Raw genomic sequence first — 14,816 nt, forward strand, 5'->3', positions numbered from 1 at the left:
AATTGACTAATGCTGTATCATACAAAGAGAATATGTATAAGATGCTTTATAGATGGTATATTACACCAGACAGACTAGCTAAACAAAATGCTACTTGCTCAGATAAATGTTGGAAATGTAAGAATAAGACTGGTTCATTTTATCATATGTGGTGGCTATGTGATGTTACAAAAAGGTTTTGGAGATGGGTACATGAGATAATGCAAAGAATAATAAGAACTAAAGTCCCATTTACTCCAGAGATATTGTTATTGAATATGTTTCCGAAAGACTTTGATAAAGCGGATAGGTATTTGATTGTTCACTTGTCGACAGCTGCAAGGATTTTATATGCTAAATATTGGGAAACAATGGAGATTCCAACGAAACAAGAATATGTGAATAAGCTGTTTGAAACGGGTGAAAATGATAAATTGACATTGGAGATGAGAGCTGGAACAAAAGACTTTTCAAAAAACTTGGAAGAGATTTTATGACTGGTATAATATAAACGCAATAACTTGATGGAAATTTGAGTACGCAGAAAAGATAAGCTAGTAACATAGACAATGAGATTAGAAATGTAACAAATAGATAATTGAAGAACAGAAAACGGAATAAGCCTCCTGTAATATGTTTTATGTTTGTTAGTGATAGTTATGTGTTGTTTGTTTTCACGTATGTCTGTAGTGTATAATGGAAAAAAAAAAGTGTACCCTCAGGTACTTAAAAAAAAAATCTAAAGAAACGAAAAACTCCTGGTCCGGATGGAATACCAGCTGAATTCTACCAAGTATTTGAGGACCGATTAATACTCCCACTAAAATATACAATACAAAACATTATTCAAAAGTAAAGTATACCAGATTTCTTGAATTAAGCTTTAATTACTTTACTACATAAGCAAGATACAATTGAGAAAGAAATTAAGAATTATCGTCCAATTTCTCTATTGAATGCAGATTAAAAAATGTATGCACCCATCTTAGCCTCCCGATTTAAAAGAGTACTCGGGCAAATAATTCACCAGGACCAAGCTGGATTTCTACCTAAGCGTCAATTAAGAAACAATGTAAGTGTTATCCTGAATGTTCTTGAATACTTTGAAGTTCACCCAGGGAAACAAATGATGTTGGTATTCCTAGATGCTGAGAAAGCATTCAACAATATTAACTGGGACTTTATCATAGAACAATTAACAGCATCGCAGTGTGGAGAAAATTTTAATATTATGTTCTGAGCAATATATAATAAGCAACAAGCTAGAATTGTGACAAATGGGGAGCTAACACAAAAGATTGATGTCCAGAAGGGAACTAGGCAAGGTTGCCCCTTGTTTCTGTTACTTTTCATCTTTGTCCTGGAAATATTGTGTGAGACAATAAGAAATGAAACTGAAATTAAGGGCCTGAAAATAAAAGGTGAGTAATTTAAATTACAAGCTTTCACTGATAATTTAGTATTTATATTGCAAGAACCTCTACAGTCCATGATACACCTTTTAAATTTATTACAAGAATATGGGCAATTAGCAGGCCTAAAATTAATTCCCAGAAAATAAAAATAATGACAAAAAATTGTACACCAGACCAAAATCAACAATTACAAAAGCTATCCAGCTTTGAAATTCAGAAGAAGATAAAATACTTAGGAGTAAATATGACAAATAGTTGTAGTACTTTATACAAGATAATTACTCAAAACTTCTTTCTGAAATTAAAAGAGATCTGGAAAAATGGAAGGACATGCAACTTTCTCTTATGGGAAGAATTGCAGCTCTCAAAATGAATATTTTACCAAGAGTCTTGTTTCGTTTTCAAACAATACCTATACTTAAAAATCAGGTTTTTTTTTAGAAAACTAGAAAAACTTCTTTGACAATTTATTTGGCAGCAAAAAAGACCTAGAATTAAGTTAAAAGCACTTCAGGACAGGAAAGAACGAGGAGGCTTTGCACTACCCGACTGGTGTTTATACTATCAGGCTGCATCTTTGTCATGAATCAGAGAGTGGATTATTTTACAAAACTCAAGACTTCTGAAACTAGAGGGACATGACTTATTATTGGGCTGGCATGCCTTCCTATGGTATGACAAGCAAAATTCGCACACATACTTTAAGCAACATATTCTTAGAGCTGCTTTATTGAAAATTTGGGAAGAGATAAAAAGACTGTTCTATATAAAAATACCAAAATAGGTAGCCCCTCTGGAAGCATTCACAAACTCTAATTTAATTTCAAATAATTTAATGGGGAGATACGAAGAATTATTCGATAGTAAGAATGAGTTAAAAACACAAGAGATGCTGCAGAAACAAGAACTGACCCTAACTTGGTGGGAAAGAATCCAATTAGAATCTAGATATGCCAAAGATAAGCAAATGGGTTTTTATGAAAAACAGACTTTAGATAAAATACTATTAAATACCGAAGAAAAACTTATAAAAATTATATATGGTATTATTAGATTTTAAGATGCAAGATGAAGTAGTTAATGTCCTTATGATTTCTTGGGCACAAAACTTTGGATATAACATTGATTTAGATCAATGGTCTAGAGTCTGGAAAATTAACAGGGAATTCTTGAAGAGAAACTCCATGGTTTTGTGGGCAGCTAATCCAGCTTGGCTGCCTAGCAGTCTCACTCCATGTTAACAGCAAACAGTCAGTCCAAAAGAACTCTTTGTTTCCAGAGAGAAATTCCCTTAACTCTTCTCTAACTGTTTCTCATATGGAACATTCCTGATATACCCCCCCCCTCCGTCACCACCAGGTTTGGCCATTTACCCAATAGGGAAGAGAGTGGGAAGGCATTCCAATCTCTGGTTACCATGCGTTGTCAGGCAAGGTATGTTTTGTTTGGCTAGGAGTTGGGCATCCCACTCCAGCCTCTTCTATTGACCATGTGTCATGTCAGGGAATGCTTTTGATGTGCTAATGTACTGGGCATAGCTGTCCCATGCTTCGGAAGGCACCGGCAAGTTGCTCTCTCTTGACAGAGGTGTCAAAGTGTCTTGTATATGGAGATGCGGCCTGGCCATCTGGCAAGCCATTTGCACAGGTGACAGGAATCGCGCGCTAGTGTTACCAGCAAGGCCCAAGCAGGAGGATTTTAGAAAAGCCTTTTTCTATACACAGTCATCCATACACAAAATCATGGAATTTCTTTACGCCAGCAACAAGGGCGAGGGCTTCCTTGTTGAATTGTGCATACTTTTTCTCTGCCGATGATAAGGTTCTGGAGAAGTATGTGATCAGGGCCTCCCGACCATCTGGCAAATGGTGACTCAGTACAGCGCCAATTCCGTAGGGTGAGGCATCAGCCACTATGATGAGAGGTTTACGTTCGTCAAAATGTGTGAAGACTGTATTTGAAGACAGTAAGTCCTTGACAGCGATGAACGCCCAGCTCCATGGTGCCTTTTTCTCCAGCAGGCAATGCAACGGTTCAGCTACTGATGCCTTGTGTGGCAGGAACAAGTGGTAGAAGTTGAGGAGGCCTAGGAAAGATTGTAGTTCTCTTTTTGAAGTTGGGGGTGGTATGCTGTGGATTGCCTTGACCATCTGGGGTGAATCAATAAAGAATCCCAAAAACATGACTTGAGGGGTTCCAAACTGGCATTTCTCTTGCTTTACCTTGAGACCCTCATCTTGGAAATGGTGAAGGACCTCTCAAAGGCGGTCTGCCAGCTCCTCTGTGGATGCACTGGCTATCAGGACATTGTCAAAATAAGGAATGACACCTGGAATGTCCCGAAACAGGCCTTCCATGAGTCCTTGGAAAAGTCCTGGGGTGAGGCTAACCCCAAACTGCAGGTGGTTCACTTTGAATGCCCCTCAGTGTATGTCTATTGTTTGAGCCTCGGATGTGGATGTGGTGACAGGCAACTGTTGTTATGCCTGTGGCAGGTCAAGCTTGGTGAAAATCTTGCCTCCGGCAAGCAAAGTTAAAAGGTGGCTGATGACTGGTACTGGATACGCATGCTGTTGCAAAGCTTTGTTAATTGTGCATTTGTAGTCTGCACAGATTCTTACAGTCCTTTTGGGCTTAATGGGTGTGACGATAGGAGTCTCCCATCTAGAATGTGAGACTGGTTCCAGCACTCCCTGTGTGATGAAATGATCCAACTCCTCATCAATATGCAGTTTCAATGTGAAGGGCACCCAAAGAGCCTTCAGCTGAACTAGCGTCACCGTAGGGTCGAGGTCGAAAGAAACCGGGGGTCCTGTGTAGCAATCCAGGGAACCATAAAATACTGCTGGAAATTCTTTGCACACAGAGTCCAAATTGTCGTGGGAGATTTGTTGTACTCCCATCACATGGATGCTTTGTGCATAAAACCAATCAAGTCCCAGGAGACTGGCATGGTGCCCTTTGACCACTATAACACTCAATGGGCCGTAGAACTTTTTATAGCAAACCATGAATTTGCCGATTCCCACAACGGGAATGCGCTGTCTCTGGAAATCGATGAGGTGGAAACTGCGAGGCTCGAACCATCATTTGTTCCATCTGGGGAATAGCCAGTGTACAGTCTGCATTGTGATGATAGTGAGTGCCGACTCTGAATCGACTTCCATCTAGCAGGGAGTGTTGTCGAGGACTACTGTCACCTTGATTTTGTTTTTTGTTTGGAGATGAGTACTAGACACCGAAGAGTGGTAGAGGCACTTGGATGTCGAATGACAGTCAGCAGGCATAGAGGTGAACTGTGACAGTGGTAGGAGTCTGCTAGGCAATGTTCGAGTTGATGTCTTGGCCTTTGACAAACGGCAGAACCCGGGTGAGGTGTCCAACCTTCCCACAATCATGACACTGAGCCTCACAGAACCAGCACTTCCAGCGTTTATGGTAACCACCACAACTGGCGCAGGGTGTTCTGGTAGCAGGTTGCCAATTGGAGCATTTGTGACTCTCAGCCTGTGTTTGGTGGACTCGGTCGCCCTCGCTGTCAGATTCTTCCATACTCTCCTGATGTACCAGCTGCAATTTGCGTGACGTTGGTGACTTCTGGATTGACACACGTCTTTGGTTGACTGCTCAGCAACCTCCGTGGCCACAGCCTCCTAGAATGCGGTTTGGCTGTTTTTTGGCAAAAAGCTGTCATTGTAGTTTCTCGTCCCGAAGGCTGCAGACTAGCCTTTCTCTGAGTCTGTCGTTAAAGTCCGTAAATTTGCACTGCCGCGCTGTCTTCTGGAGTACCGTCACATAATCAGCAATTGAGTCGCCTTGGGCCTGGTCATGCTTGTGGAATGCATGTCGATATGCAATTTCAGAAGGCTTAGGTGAAAAATGTTCATGAAGCTTAGACTGGTAAAGTCGGTCGCCTTGAGTTCAGCCGGTGCCACTAATGTCTGAGATATGTTTTCCACAGATGCTGAGAAACGTGGCTTTCAGTAGACCTTCATCAGATATTTTTTGAGCAGCAGTGTAGAATTCAAACCAGGAGACGTAGGTGTCCCAGTCCTCTGTAGTTGAATCGAACAGCTCAAAGTGGCCCTTGGCGGCCATCGTAGTTCTGTGCTGGAGCGGCAGGTTGCTGTACCCTTCTTGTTGCTCTGGTGGGCCAAGGTGATGATTCCTTGCCTGCTGCAGTGATTAGCTCAGGTTCTGTGGGGCTGCCTACCCACAAATCCCATCCTCGTTGCCAGTATTATGTACTGAGATCGAGGCAGCGTTTCAAACAAGTGATTTCTTTATTAGCTCAGAACACAACAACAACACACAGAACGACCCAACTATATACAGATTGAACCAGGGAAACAACACCTCCTGGAACAATAACATCCAATCAATTATGAGCGCTTGGGCCCAATGGGAATTGTTCCAACTGAAGTCAGAATCTTTCCGGATTGGTCTGTTTAGCAACAGCGACCAATCCGGTTACTTAGTTTAGGATGCTGGCAGTCTATGGGGCTTGTGACCGAAGCTCACGCTTACATTGCTACTCAGATAACTCAATACATAACAGTTTATATAATATCTTATTGCCTGTATATCTTTCCTTCTCACATTTAGCCCAGTTAGTATTGTTTCTAGTTTGAAGAACTGCAGCCTGAGAAACTTGGGCAAGGACACTTAGTAAATTTAAAGCCTCAGTTTGATTTCAATCCAGACTAAAATTATTCAGAACTCTTTCTGCAAGATTGTATTGACTGTGGATTAAATAAAAACCCCACCCAAAGGCTTGCTCAGCAGAGGCAAACCAGGGAGTATTTCTGTGTCCCTTCATAGAGCAGCACCTCATCCCACTAACAATGCGGTAGCAATTGGACAGGAATCCAAAGGGGAGAAGTAAGCAAATCCAGCCATCTTGGGAAGTAGTGAGCCCAGTTCACCAGGTGAAAGGAATCATGAAGCAGGAAGATGAGCTCAGACAGCACAAAACAAAACAAAAAAAGGAATAAATTGCAGAGATGCAGACTTGCCTTGCACTGAGGAGAAGAAACAGAATGTTGGCAGTGACATGGTAACACTCGCTGAGTTGGAACCATAAACTCCAGGAAGAAAGGAATGAATTAAACAGAACAAGAGCTGAGGGATTTTAAATGCTGTCTTATAAGTTACAGTAGATGCCTCATAAATCTAAACAATTAAGAGATGCAGTAAAGAGGCCCAGGCCCAAATCTGTCTGGATATGAAGCTGAGGCAGGAGAAACATAACTCTTCAAGAACTCTGCAGCAAAAGCACATTAGAACAGTGTGGCTGATGTGTCTTTGCCTGCCTACAAGGAAGGGGCAGATAAAATGCCACGTTGGGTGGAATGAATCAGTTACCAAGAACACCAGAAAAGATATGCTCCTTCCTAGTAGAAAAATAGCTGCTGGGTGGGGGCAATGTAAATGGAGGGAAGGTACAGGATAATTTACCCCTTCTCATCTAATACCATCGCCACAGTATAATTTCTACCCTTTCCAATTCTGTTGCTGTTATTAACTTGAACCATAAACCATTGTAAAGGTAAAGGTTCCCTTGCTCGAAAGCCAGTCGAATCCGACTCTAGGGTTGTGGTGCTCATCTCCGTTTCAAAGCCGAAGAGCCAGCGCTGTCCGAAGACGTTTCTGTGGTCATGTGGCCGGCATGACTAAACACCAAGGCGCACGGAACGCTGTTACCTTCCCACCGAAGTGGTACCTATTTATCTACTTGCAATTTCTTGCTTTCGAACTGCTAGGTTGATAGGAGCTGAAACTAGAGATGGGAGCTCACTCCATCATGCGACACCCGGGTCTCGAACTGCTGAACTACTGACCTTCCACAGCCTGCAGTTCAGCGTCTTAACCACTTGTGCCAACGCAGCTCCCCTAAACCATTGTAGACTCACAGTAATTATTGTAATAGCTTGATTTATTTAGGATATTTCTATATTGCCTTTTCAGAGTCTTTCATGAGGCAACTTACAATAAAATGCATATCACAATATTTTTAAAAAGCCACTAAAAAGCAAACTATCCTATATATATATAGGCCGTGTTGCAAACAACTCACCTCACCTCCCATTGGCCACTGGGGAAACTGTCTTGGCGTCCTAGTGACCCATCACACTGGTTCCTCCATTCTTACACCCCCACTTTTGACATGTTGCACCTTCGGATATTTACTTCTCAGCTGGCCTTTCTGCAACCATAGCAAAGGGAATTAGAACTACAGCTCCCAAGGTGGGAGTCCCAAGAGGCCATGGGGCATTAGCAGGGAGTCCCAAGAGGCCATGGGGCATTAGTAGAGTAACTAATCAGCCGGTGTTAAAGGAGAAGCAGCTTTGGGATTGAAAGGGGTTGGGGAGAAAGTGTGTGTGTGACCTGAATGCATCTCCAGCTTCTGCTCACAGAAGGTGAGGACACCCAAAGCAGGGCCTTAGAACACCACCTTGGTGGTACAACTATATACTGTACAGACTCACTTCCATGAGAAAGAGATGCTCGTAGGATTACCAACCTCAAGGGGTGGGGGAGATTTTCTAGAATTAAAACTGATCTCAAGACTACAGAGATCTGTTCCTCTGGAGAAAATGGCTGCTTTGAAGGGTGGACTACATGGCATCACAGCTCTACTGAGCTCCCTTCCCTTCCCCAAACTCTGCCCGTCCCAGGCCCCATCCATGAAACGCCAGGAATTTCCCTACCCAGAGCTGGCCACCCTACTACAAAGATCAATTCCCTTAGAGTAAATGGCAGCTTTGTAGAATAGAATCTATGGTATTAGATCCTTGCTGAGCTCCCTCCCCTCTCCAAACTTTGTCCTCCCCAGGCACCACCCCCAAACATCTTGGCTTCTTTGGCATCTTTCAGTCTCTCCCCACAGGAAGTTCTATGTCTGGTGCCTGTTCTGCTGTAGTTGCTTCTGGAGCACCTTTTCCTTATCGGCCCTCCTCTGAGACAAGAAGTGCCTCATTCTTCTTACATCTGCAGATGGTGCTGCATCCTGAATGAAACAGGTTCAAAACAAGCTGGTAGGAGCAGGCCATTGTGTCCACCACTACATTCTTTACCCACTACATTCCTTACCCATAGTAAAGAAGCTGGAGGTCAGTTCAGTGCTTATACCTAGAATTAAACTTTGGTGGTGCTGGACTCAAGCTTTGTACTGGAAATCAGTTAAGCCCCTGGCTCCAATGCTCTGCACCAGTCTCTGGGGATTTCTGCAGCATTGGGAGAAGGGAGAAGAGCTGCAGACAGTGGGGCTGAGCACAGGAGGAAGCATTTATTTGCTTTCAAAATTGGGGAGGGGGAGAAATCCACCCCCTGACCCCCCTGCAAGCCCCTTTGTGGTGCCTACAAAACAGAAATAGGTGAGCTGGGCTCAACTTTAGCTGTAATAATGGTGTGTGTGCACACCCTGTTTACTTGGGCGTAAGGAAGGGAGAGAGATACACTACAATACCCACTCAGTGGCTTCTCAGGCAGGCACCTAAGAAAGGAGGGAAAGTTTGTTTTGTTTTTCCACTGTCCTCAGTTTTCTGCTGGCTGGCAAGCGAGGAGGAGGAGGAGACACAAAACACACTTTGGAGGGAAAAAACCTGCTTGTTTTATACATGCTTAGTGAGTATGAAGGGGAAGATTGGGACAAAGAGGTAGCCCCCAAAATTTGTGATTAAAGGGGGAGATTGGAGTGGGGGCACAGCAAAATCGATAGCAGGCATTGCAAAATTGATAGGGGGCGTGACCTGCACTGCCCCCACGCTGGCTATGGCACTGCCAGGAGTGAAGGCCCCTGGACAGGGCTCTGCTGGCCTTTGGCTATGGCTGTGCCCAGGGCTCACCTGCGATGCCCAAAATTGCCTTCTCCCCACTCAGTCAATGACAGCTGAGATGGGTGTTGTGGAAGTAACAAGGGTAGGGGGGAGTGAATGCCAAGGGTGGGAGGGTGGGAAGACAGCAAGGGGGGGGAGTAGTGGAGTGCCAAGGGTGCAGGAGTTAGGGCTCCCAAATCTCACCAGATTGCAGTGGGGGATCCGCATGTCTTTGCAGAATCCGTGCCATGGGGATGGCAAGACACATTGCACCGCCGTCACCAGGACATGATGCTACGGTTTTGCATAATTCACTTTGCCTGGAAAAGAGTGAAACCCTCAGTCCGGCAATGGGCCTCACTTGGCCACTGGAACTCCTGCTTGGCCCTCTCCATCCTTTGGCATTGTTCTTACGGGCCATTCTGTTTTCTGCACAGCCACGAAGGCTAGAGGCTTTCCTCGTGTTCTAAAAATGCAGTGGCAGGTTCTCTGAATGCCTAGATAACGGGGCCTCGCTTTTTGTTCCTGAAACCTAACAGATTCCGGGATCAGCTGAAGAGGTTTGAGGAGCTGCTCCCTGACATTGTCCAGCTGCTAACTGACAAGGTTTTGAAAGATCATGCGGCACGGATTCTGCAAAGACACACGATCCCCCGCTGCGACTTGGCAACCCTAGCAGAAGTAGTTGAGAGGAAGAGGGAAAGATGTTGAGATAAAGGGAATTGCTTCCTTCCTTCTTCCTCTTCCTCTATCAGTCTTCCCTCTCTTTCTCCCCTTTCCCTTATCTGTCAATCTATCGCCATATCTTTTGCCCCCATTCCTTCTCTGTCAGTCTACTCCCTTCTCTTATAACTTACCCCCCATTTCCCCCTTTCTCCCATTCCCTTCCCAACAGCTGCCTTCTAAACATGCCTTGCCTCCCTCTATCTTTCCCTTCCTTCTCGAGCCCCCTTGGCCAAGGCCAGGGCACTTACCCAGATTCTCTTTCTAAAGCTCATTGTATTTATTCCCACAGTGGGCCTTATTCCTAGTTGGATATAAACAGCATAACACTTATCCATAAAATAGTAAACCATTAAAAAGCTGGTACGACCAATCCCCTTATTAAAGACCTGGGTAAAATGAAGATTTTGACCTGGCACCATCCTCATATTGGTGGCACCTTACTCCAGATCCCTGGATGACCTCTCTCAGTGGTTCATGTAGTTGTTAAATAGTATGGGAGATAAGGTGGAACTCTGCAGGATTGCATAGCATAAATGCCATGGAGGCAAGGAGCAGTCCCCCAGCACCATCTTCTGAAATTGGAAGGTCAATACCAGCAGAACCACTAGAGGCCCCTACTCCTATCCCAGCCAGCCTCTCCAGAAGGATACCATGATTAAGGGTAGTGAAGGACACTAAGAGGTCCAGGAAAATCAACATGGACCCACTCCCCTGTCCCTCAAAGGTCAAACAATTGAGTGGCAAGATGGCTATAAAAATATAATACAATCATGTAGACACAATCAGAATGGATGCAAAATATAAATTCAATATGGACCAGAAAAAAAGTTTCTGTAAAAGATAAAAAATTGGAAATTAAATACAATTTTTACAACAGATTAATAGACTGTAAATCTATACTACCAATTAGTAAATATATACCATAAACTTACCTCCAGAATAAAACCACCAGGCACAGAATAAATATGCAAATGAGATCTTTAAAAGTGCAATCACTTGCCCAGTGGTTCTAAAGTATAGACCTAAAGACAAAAAATTAAAAATCAATATATCATACAATTTAAAACCTAAATGTAGAAAATAATAAAAAAATTAATATGTTGTAAAAATATGCTTTAAATCTGTACTTAATAAATACATGTAGCTTTTTCTATATATCTTTTACATTCAGTTTTTAATATTGGCCCTCTTTTTCACATTTTACTAACCTTTGTTAGGTTCTGAATTTTAGTGTTAAGGTTTAGTTTTTTGTCCTTTCTGTCCCGGCATTTCTGTTTCAAAGCCAGGCATGAGCCCAGATTGAAACGCGTCTACATTTACCTTCACAGGGATAATATTAGAATATGATTAAACCCTATGTATGCTAGAAATGTATTTATTTATACCTCTTGAACTGTCATACTTCCCCCTCCAAAAAAGAAACGGATTTTGTGAAGTACTGAACATTCTCTGATAGATACCCCACTGTGCCCCTCTTATGCTGTTCTCTTCCCAGGGGAGAGAGAATAATGATTAAAACAGTTTTAGGTGGGTACCCATGTTGGTTTGAAGCAGCAGAACAAAGTTTGAGTCCTGTGGCACCTTTAAGACCAGCAAAGTTTTATTCTGGGTATAAGCTTTTGGGTGCACGCACACTTCTTCAGATACATTAGAATAGGACTGTTCTCTGGGATGTTCAAGGAAGCGATGGTCCGCCCTCTCCTAAAAAAACCCTTGGACCTGGCTGAATTGGCTAATTATCTGCCGGTCTCAAATTTGCTCTATCTGGGCAAATTACTGGAGAGAGCAGTGGTGATTCAGTTGCAGAGCTTTATGGATGACACTTCCATGCTAGACCCGTTCCAGTCTGGCTTTCATCCTGGCCATGGGATGGAGACGGCACTGGTCACCCTCACAGATGACCTCCGGAGGCATCTGGATCAGGGCATCATGGTGGTACTGTTGTTGTTGGACCTGTTGGCGGCGTTTGACACGGTCGACCATCAGTTACTGACCAACCGCCTTGCCGACATGGGGATTCAGGGGCTTGCCTTGCAATGGCTTGTCTCCTTTCTCCAAGGTTGGGGACAGAGGGTGGTGCTGGGGGATCAGATGTCCCAGAGGCACCCGCTGACTTGCGGGGTCCCACAAGGGGCGGTGCTATCCCCAATGTTATTCAACATCTACATGTGCCCCCTTGCCCAGATTGCCCAGAGGCACAGGCTAGGGTGTCCCCAATACGCTGATGAAACCCAGCTATATCTGTTGTTGGGTGGCCAGTCCAACTCTGTTCCTTTTTTTTTTTTAAGTACCCGAAGGTACACCTTTATTGTTTTCTTATATTCCTAAACACAGACATAAACAACAACAACAAACAACATATAACCAAGAGACTGATTACAATTTGTTACTATACCTAATCCATCGCTTCATTATTCGCTCTGTTGTTGGGTGGCCAGTCCAACTCTGTTCCTGATAACCTGGATCAGTCGCTTCAGGATGTGGTGGGCTGGCTCAGACTGAGCCGATTGAAATTGAATCTGATGAAGACGGAGGTCGGAGCGGGTCAGGGGTAGGGATCCCACCACCGGCCTTCAATGGGGCACCATTGGTGCCAGCAACAAAGGTCAGGAGTGTGGGAGTTCTCCTGGATGCCACCTTAACAATGGAGGCCCAGGTAGCAGCCACTGCCAAGGCAGCCTTTTACCACCTGCGGCTGATCAGGCAGTTGGTTCCCTTCCTCAAATGCAATGACCTGGCAACGGTGATCCATGCTATGGTCACCTCGAGACTGGATTACTTCAACGCTCTCTACATGGGGCTGCCCTTGTCCCAAATTTGGAAGCTGCAGCTCGTGCAAAATGCAGCAGCCAGGCTGCTGATGGGTCTCTCTATACGAGAGCACATCCGGCCTGTGCTGAAAGCATTGCACTGGCTGCCAAAAGCATACCGGATTCACTTGAAAGTGCTGGTTTTGACCTTTAAAGCCCTATATGGTTGGGGGCCTGCCTACCTAAGGGACCACCTTTCCCCATACATCCCCCAGAGAGCACTGAGGTCAAGGCTGCAAATCGCCTGACTCTCCCTGGTCTGAAAGACGTCAGGCTGGCCATCACCAGAGCTACGGCCTTCTCAGTGGTGGCTTCACACTGGTGGAACAAGCTCCCGGAAGATATCAGGGCCCTGCAGGACCTTTTACAGTTCCGCAGGGCCTGTAAAATGGAGCTCTTCCACTAGTCCTTTGATTAGGAGCCACCACTGATGAATGAGCATTAAGAACATTTATGGATGCTGGCTTCCGGTTTGGCTCCCGCGAATGGCGGACACATCCTCGGGTCGCTCCCGAGGGCGTTTCGCCCGTCCGCGGTGGAGGAGGGAATCCGCGCAAGAGGATACCCGAACGAGCACCTCAGGAACAGAGGAGCTCGGATCCGGGGCACTTTAGGGCGTACTAGGGGGGAGTCTCTCTTTCGGCCGAGAGGTCGGAGATCGAGGCTCCCGCCATGCCCTGCCCCAATGGACCTTGCTGCATGAGCGACCCCATTTTACGGGGTTTAGCGGAGCCACCAGACGTCACCGAGTGATAAAGCGACTATCCGAAAAAATGGAAAAAGAAAAGATCGGCTTAACTGTGAGTTGTCAAAATGCAGAGAAAAAGAACTAAAAGCGCTTCCCCCCAGCGAAAAAGACGAGGAGGTTGATCCTCTAACTTCATAAGCGAGAAAGTAAAGGAGGGGGGGAATGGACTGAGCAGATAGTAGTGATTTCCTTTGATGTATTTGAAACGAAGCATGAAAAAGTTTTGTTTCTCTGGAGCGCGCTTAAAAGAGGAAAAGTTGAACTGTGACAGCGAGAAAGTGCCTGGCAAGCGCTTTTAAAAGTCAACAGTTGCGGAGGAGGTTTCAGCGGAAAGATTGGTAGCGTATAAAAGCGAAATCGAAATTCAATACTATTCTCAAAGCTGGAGCTCTCCTGAAATGGCAAGAAAGAAAGAGGATTTATAGCATATGAACTGAAAGTGTTAACAGCGACCCGAAGGAGGATGGGGAAAAAAGCCGGAAGGAGAAGAAAACAGACGAAGCTCCTCCACGTCAATGGGAGTGAAAAAGAAACCAGTACGCACAGAAGCGGTTCTGAAGGCGCCCAGAAGAAGCTTTTTAACAGAAATTCAAAGGAACATTACTAACATACTAACACAGATAATACCTATAACCGGACTGAAAAAATAAGTTTGACTGCTCACAGAAGAAACCTAAGAAGAATGACTGGACACTACTAACAGTTTAATTTACCAGTTAATATATCACTCAGCTTTCTCTTTCTCCCACTATATACCCTCCCAATTTTTCTATTTTAAGCGAAATACCTTTCCTTTTTAGGAGAGTCAATAAAACCTTTATACAAAAAAAAAACCCCAAAAAAACCTAAAACACAAATGCCTATTAGTGCAGTTGTTGTTGTTCAGTCGCACAGTCGAGTCCGACTCTTTTATGTGGAATTTTTATTGGATTGCATTTATGCACTGTGTCTTATTGTTTTTAATTGTTGTACGCCGCCTTGAACCTGCCTGTGCAGGCAAGGCGGGATATAAATAGAAAATAATAAATAATAAATATGATTTAAGTTCTATGAATATGATTAAGTCCTAGTGCACATCCAGGAGATGTCACAATCCTGCCCACATATAACTGTTGAGATTAGTCCACATCCAGGTGATGCTCCAGCCATGGCCATACATATCTGACAAAGTGGGCATGCACACAGAAGCTTATACCCACTTTATACCCAGAATAAAACTTTGTTGGTTTTGAAGGTGCCACTGGACTCTGATTTTGTCCTGCTCTTCATTAAATCATATAACCAGAATCAGGGGTCATTTTGAGCCAGAATGAGCAGGAAT

This window comes from Gekko japonicus, unplaced genomic scaffold (assembly GCF_001447785.1).
Source record: "Gekko japonicus isolate JY-2015 unplaced genomic scaffold, Gekko_japonicus_V1.1 scaffold501, whole genome shotgun sequence".
Classification (NCBI taxonomy): Eukaryota; Metazoa; Chordata; class Lepidosauria; order Squamata; family Gekkonidae; genus Gekko; species Gekko japonicus.